Consider the following 7758-nt stretch of genomic DNA (forward strand, 5'->3'; position numbering starts at 1 on the left):
ATATTGTAGATAATTACAATAATACAGTTCATTCATCAACAAAATCAAAACCATCAGAAACATTTACAAAATTAGAATATGAAAAGGAGATTAATTTGAGAAAGCCCAAGTTCAAAGTTGGTGATATGGTAAGGATATACAAATGGAAAAGTCATTTTGAGAAAGGTTATACACAAAAATGGACTCGTGAATTATTTAAAATCATTGATGTAATGGATACAGTCCCTTGGACTTACAAATTAAATGATTTAAATGGAGAAGAAATCTTGGGTTCATTTTACTCGCAAGAATTACAAAAAACAAAGCTAATAATTCATTAAACAACATTTCTATTCACCCCACCCAGATTAGCTAATTTAATTAGTGGTAATAAAAAAAATATTAAATAAACAAAAATCATAAGCCACACCCACACAGACCACGCCCACACAGACCCCACCCACACAGACCCCGCCCACACAGACCCCGCCCACACAGACCACACCCATCATCCCCCACCCCCAGTGCGTCCCCCACCCTTGATCCCCCCTCATCCCACCCCCACCTTCCCCACACACACAAGGGGAGGGGAGGGGTGGGATGAGGGGGGGCCAAGGGAGGGGGACGCACCTTCCTGTCCCTTTTCCTTTATTCTCTTTTTGTAATTAAGAATTAAATAATTGTAAACAAAACAAATATATATAAATATTGAAAACATTAAAATCTTTATATTATTAAAACATTTTTCTTGAGGTATACATTCAACTTCTCCCCAGCATAAGTCATCAATTTCTTCCCAGCACAAGTCAAAGGTTGGTTCAGCAGATGTCTTCAGGTTTTGAATCTCTTTCTATTAAAGACAAGAGGGGAGAGATATTTATTTCATATTTATGTTCCATGTCAAAGCGTCTTGAAAAGCGCTATACAAAATAAATGTATTATTATTATTATTATTAATATAGGGTCGGATGCCCTTCCTGACACCAACCCTGAATCACCTCTTACGATGCGCAGGGATATGGTGTACCTATTATAAACGGTGAACCACACACACGTACACACATGCTTACCTCGAAAAAATCCAGCTTAGCGTCAAGATCGTTGAGTTGAAAATGTAGAGGTTCACAGGTTGGTAGGAAATAACCACTCCTTGGGGGATCAAAATCATCCCACTCAAAATTTTGGTCTTCGAGGTTAATACTGCAAACAAAATAAGGAGAAATTACTATTATATGCTGAAGTAAGCCTGACAAAACATCACACACACGCACACACACACACACACACACATTCACAGATACATACACACACACACACACACACACATACACACACACATACACACACACACACACACACACATACACACACACACACACACACACACAATCTCATTTTTTCATTTCTGTTCCTCACAATTCGATCTCTCTATTTTAATCACAGACACACATGCACACACATACACATACACACACACACATGCACACACACATGCACACACCTCTCGTTTTTTATTTTCTATCATACCTTTCACGTGAATTTTCTAAGAACGGTGAAACATTGAATTCATTCTGAGCCCACCATCTCGGAGGTAGGTTATTCAAACCCGTATTCAGTTCGTTGTGGAACTCTTGAGAAACAACTTGAAATTCTGCCAGGATATTTACAATATTTGAATTGCTGCAATGAATAGGAAAAATAAATTATTAGTTGTATAATTAATCACATACAAAGCTCTCATTAACAGTGTTTAATACCAAATGAACTTACCAATGTCCTGGCGAGTATTCTTCATCAGAGGAAAGACTGGAATAAGACAAGCTCATCTTCGTTCACAATGTTTAAATGTCCCATTCGGAGACCTCTCTTTTTATAATGAACAAAATGTATTTCGGGGAACTGAAGTGCTTGTCAGCTTTTGGAAACTGAGGGCGTGTGTTTGTGAAAAACAGGAAACAAGACAAAGAGAATTCCTTGGAAGTTATCCAAGTGAAACAACGTCATTTCTCAACAGTGAGCTATTAATTAGAAAAGGTTCGAGTGGTATATAAATGGAAAACAAAATGAATGTAAAAAATATCAAATAAGTATAATTGAAAAGGCAACTGGTAAAAAAGTTCACAAAACAAATAAGAGAATTAATTTAAATACCGGTGAGTTGGATGAGACGGTGAGGAGAGTTGTAGGAGAATTAAATTATTTCCCACACATAAACAAATATTTGTAGGGTCGTTGTTTGAGTGGGTTATATTCACCAGATGATATTAAGAGTAAAAGGTTAAAAGGTTCATAAGGTCAGAAGGATCACAGGTGTTTAAGTAGTCTAATGAATAAGGATAGCATGTCAAAAGGTTAGAAGGTTCGTAAAGAACAGGGTGAGAGAAATAGAGGTCTTTAGGGGCAATGAGGGAGGGAAAGAATTAATATGGAAGTGAATGGGTCAATGTTTGAGTGGGTCAAAGATTAATCTGCCAGATGATATGTAGAAGAAGGATGATAGGTCTATAAGAGAAAACAAATATTTGTAGTGTTTGAGTGGTCTAATGAACAACATTAAGGATAGGTACTACAGACAAAAGGTTCATAAAGATGAGGGTGGGAGAAATAGAGGTGTTTATGATTTTTGAAAAAGACAAGGGGGTAAATGACATTAGATAGGGATTTCCCATGTTAAACGGAGGTGTCCCAGAAGCAACATTATTACACTACTCCTCTCCCTCCCACACTTCTCCCTGCTCTCAAATGTTGTGGTTGTGTGCTTCCCCTTCTCTCCCCATCTTGTCTTCCGCTCCCTCTTTTTGTATATTTTGTCTGGTTGATTTGTTTGTGAAATAAATGTTAGCTCTTTCACGAGCCTCGATTCAGTATACAAAAAATTCCTGATATTTTGCCTTTTTATTTGGGCCTCCCAATTGAAGCCCCGCCCCCAGAGCGGGTACCGTTGCTAGTTATGATAATACGGAGAAGGCAAATTAATAATTTTGTCAAAATGTCAAAAGGTTAAATAAATGTCAGCATCACATAAAATCATACATTTTCATCCAATTGACCTGAAATTTGAATTTACCATTTGAGTTTTGTCATCAACTTTTCAACAAAGCTTTAGTATCAGAATATGGAAAAGGCAAATTAATAATTTGGACAAAAGGTCAAAATGTCAAAGGTCAGCGTCACATAAAATTGTCAATTTTCATCCAATTGACCTGAAATTTTAAGAATTTGCATTTTGGGTCATATAATTGGTTGACCAATCAAAAGCTAGCAGCTCATTATTTTTTTAGATCTGAAGCTCAAAGGTCAAGGCTGCATAAAATCGTCAATTTTCCTTTTATATATTTTTTAAAAACAATTTTCGTTATTTGGGAATACGGAAGAAGAAGAGGACGTCTGAATACACATGGACGCGGACGGGCTTTGCATTTTCAGATGCTTTTAGTTTGGCTTTTAGCTCGCTTGGCACTTGGAGCACTTTCCAAAGTTGTCTCATCTACCTCGTAAATATGAAGCAGCACTCGTAAATTGCATTCACACCTTTTTGTCCGACCTACTGGGCTTTGCTGTGAGGTCACACTCTGGAGATTCAGCTCTTAAGAGTACGGCGAGAAGATAGATGGCATAAGTCATCACCTGTACAAAGTAGCAACACTGCAGGTAAATCGTACAAAGCATCCCCTCAGTGTGCGGAGAGTGGCTCCATCATTGGGTGAAACGAAAGGAGTGTTTAAAAGGTTAGTCAATCCCATATTCCTCTGATCAATGTTAACTGCATTCTGTATCTTTCCTTTAACTATACAGAGATTAAAGCTCTCCAAGGAGACAGAGTTAGTGCCATGACTCTACAGTCATCTGTGTAATGTTCTATCCACCAGTCTGTTTTGAGTGACGTCATATGTAACCAGAATATACGATGCATGTCAAATTATATTTCCAGAATAAATTATGCATGTCAAAATTAACCAGCCCTCCTACCCTCTGCAACAACTCCAGGATGCAGGTAGTCTTCCAGCAATCAGTAACCTCCTTCTTGGTAAACTCCCAAAATTCACCACTTGCCACACACCAACCTCGACACTCTTTTGTTACCCTTTTCTTCATTCTGTGCAACTGCAATCCTGGGATGGTTTGATTGTGATCCTCCCTCAGAGGATTCAAAGCAAGCAGTGCACCTCCATCTCATGTGCAGTGCATCCTCTATCCAAACCCATGATATTTGTACCCCCTTAACCGTACCGAAGCCATTCCTTTTACTTGCAGGCTACTGTGTCTCCCATCTCATCTATTCCTTCTCATTCATCCCCTTCCTCATGTTCAACTGTGGCCACAATGTCAGTGTGTTGGCTGTTTACCCTGTGTCACCTCATTCTTCCATGAGCCTCAGTTTTTAATACAAAAAAACGACATACTGATTGGCATATGAAGAATGTCACATGTAAACATAATAGATAATGCATGTCATATGCAAGTTCCAGAATGCATGATTCATGTAATATGTAAGTTCTAGAATGCATGATTCATGTCATATGTAAGTTCCAGAATGCATGATTCATGTAATATGTAAGTTCCAGAATGCACGATTCATGTAATATGTAAGTTCCAGAATGCATGATTCATGGAATATGTATGTTCCAGAATGCATGATGCATGAAACATGTAAGTTCCAGAATGCACATGATTAATGGAATATGTAAGTTCCAGAATGCATGATGCATGGAATGTTTAAGTTCCAGAATGCATGATGCATGGAATATGGAAGTTCCATCATGCATGATTCATGGAATATGTATGTTCCAGGATGCATGATGCATGGAATATGTAAGTTCCAGAATGCATGATGCATGGAATATGTATGTTCCAGAATGCATGATGCATGGAATATGTATGTTCCAGAATGCACGATGCATGGTATATGTATGTTCCAGAATGCATGATGCATGGAATGTTTAAGTTCCAAATGCATGACTCATGGAATATGTATGTTCCAGAATGCATGATGCATGGAATATGTAAGTTCCAGAATGCATGATGCATGGAATATGTATGTTCCAGAATGCATGATGCATGGAATGTTTATGTTCCAGAATGCATGATGCATGGAATAGGTAAGTTCCAGCATGCATGATTCATGGAATAGGTAAGTTCCAGAATGCATGATTCATGGAATATGTATGTTCCAGAATGCATGATGCATGGAATATGTAAGTTCCAGAATGCATGATGCATGGAATATGTATGTTCCAGAATGCATGATGCATGGAATGTTTAAGTTCCAGAATGCATGATGCATGGAATAGGTAAGTTCCAGCATGCATGATTCATGGAATAGGTAAGTTCCAGAATGCATGATTCATGGAATATGTATGTTCCAGAATGCATGATTCATGGAATATGTAATTTCCAGAATGCATGATGTTTTTCGTATGTAACCAGATATATGATGCCTTACAGAACATTTACAGCTGCACACACATAACATGTTATACGCTCGCTACCCATGCCAGTTTGTACATCCAATCATTACACATGGCTCAACATTCAATTTACTGGATTATCCTTCATCCTTTGGAATTTATCTTCCAAAGCCTTGGCATGAATATTCTTCATAGAAATAGCCTTTGGAAATACATATTGGATGGAATGGTGTACTGTAAGCCATGATTTTTCTGTAGCTCCCATTCCATTGCTTTTAAAAGTGGTGGATTTATCATTGCAGGAGATAAGCGCAGAAACCCACCCCTGCAGTCCCTATTATCCATATCTTATTGCGAGAACAGATTATGTAAGCAAAGTCGGAAGATTAAACAAAATAATGCATTTCAAATGCAGCCACCCGATGCAAGATTGCCATAATTGTTGTTTGCTTACATATTATGGTGAATATTGATCACTTACATGATATGATGAACATCTCTCCCTCCTCCCCCCCAAACCGCCCAACTCGCCCACCCATTGGATAAGGGTAGTATCATTGGGTGAGGGTGTGAATGCAACACCCTCTGTTAGTTAAAGCAGGCCATGGTAATTTGGCCATGATGCCAGCGATAACTCGCCTACTCGTATTTCGTAAAACGTCTAGTGGCCATTTTAGTATTTGTACTTCAGTATACAGATAATTTTGTATTTGTACTTTAGTATACTGCGATACTCGTGCAGTCATATTCACTAATACCTAGTGATACCGTGCGTACACAATGGTCAGCATCTAATGATCTAATCAGTGCATGCCATCATTGTTTGTTTTGTTGCCATGGTAACAAGCATCCTTCCGGCCTGGATTTACAATTATCAAATAATGACATCGGCACACTTGTAATCCCTTCATTAATTCACTATCGACATTGTTTCTTCGGGTAAACATCACCAAACCTCCTCCCACGGTGACACCACCGTTTGGAGACCCTTAATTGCCCTCTGGGCTCATATTCCTCTGGGAATTTATAAGTATTTATAGATTTATCCCTTTGTTTGTGCAATGCAAAATACCTTTGATACACAACGGGTACATTTTCAAAATTGACGCTTATTTTGACTTGGTATGAGGGATTTATTTATTTATTTTTAGCGGCCATCACCGATTACCGATCATCACTGATTGAAGATAGTCTAACAACGGCGAAGACCTGGGTGGCCGATCTGGTGTCCCCTTGTTATGTGACCAGATCCTCAGCTCTGATTGGTGGACGTTTGGGAGGGACATACATACACCAGACAGACAGACACACGCTGTTTCAGATGGCATTTCCATGCGGTCTACACCGTAAAAATATGGCTGCCGAACCACGTGACCAAAGACGTTATCGATATTTTTTTCTCGACCAATTTATCCATAGATCACGCTCAAGAAATTTCATACTGATCGGATGAAGCGTTCTACTTATCAATTTATGATGTCATAATGAAGGCACCTATGACATCATCATTAACATATGTTATTCCCCATGGGAGTACTTTGCAATGAGTCACCTTTCGGGTCTTTCCATGGAGCGGCTTTGGAGATATAGAGGTGCAAACTTTTTCAGATTATTAAAGATAGCGCCCTACCACGTGACCTATGACGTCGCAATTATCATTAAATTATACAGGAGGAGGAGCTCCTATGGTGAAAATTTAATGTCAATCAAACCAACAGTTGCAGAGAAAACGAATTTTAAAGGGAATAAACCCGCAAAATGCCAGCGGAAGGGACATACATACATAACATAACATAACATACATACATACATACATACATACATACATCTACCATATAATACACAATGTGTGTGTGTGTGTCTGTCCCCCTTCATAAGGGTAGGATTTAATGGCTTTGAGTAGTGCTTTAGGAGGGATTTGAGTGGGGGGTGGAGGGGGGTATTTTAGTGGGGCCAGAAGACTCTGAAGAAGGCCCAAAATACTCCAAATACCCTTAAATACCCCTAAGATTCAAAAATACCCTGACGACTGTTAAACACCCAAGAGACCCTGAAGACTGTTAAACACCCAAAAGACCCCGAAGACCCAAAATACCCCAAAGACCCTTAAATACCCTGAAGACCCAAAATACCCCAAATACCCTTAAATAACCTGAAGACCCCATGGACCCAAATGACCCAGAGGAAATAAAAGACCGACAAGTCCCTGAAAACCCAAAATACCATAAAAGACAACAAGACCCTTAAAGATTCAAAAGACCACAAAAACCCAAAAGACCTGAAGACCCAAAATTCCCCAAAGACCCAGAAAGACCCCGAATACCCAAAAACCCCAAGACCCTTAAATACCAAAAATACCACAAACACCCTG

General features: G+C 38.9%; 1 long non-coding RNA gene across 2 annotated transcripts; it reads right to left on the reverse strand.

The window, feature by feature from the left end:
* Nucleotides 1–600: 600 nt before the first annotated feature.
* LOC144894028 (uncharacterized) lies at nucleotides 601–2244 on the reverse strand. Of its 2 annotated transcripts, XR_013624713.1 has the most exons (4): nucleotides 1750–2244; nucleotides 1507–1659; nucleotides 1050–1179; nucleotides 601–829 (listed from the first exon to the last, which is right to left on the reverse strand). It is a non-coding gene; the product is annotated as an uncharacterized LOC144894028 (long non-coding RNA). The 2 variants fall into 2 exon arrangements; XR_013624712.1 differs by having other exon boundaries at nucleotides 602–829; nucleotides 1507–2235.
* Nucleotides 2245–7758: the final 5514 nt, after the last annotated feature.

Source organism: Myxine glutinosa, chromosome 10 (genome assembly GCF_964187855.1).
Source record: "Myxine glutinosa chromosome 10, kmMyxGlut1.1, whole genome shotgun sequence".
NCBI lineage: Eukaryota > Metazoa > Chordata > Myxini > Myxiniformes > Myxinidae > Myxine > Myxine glutinosa.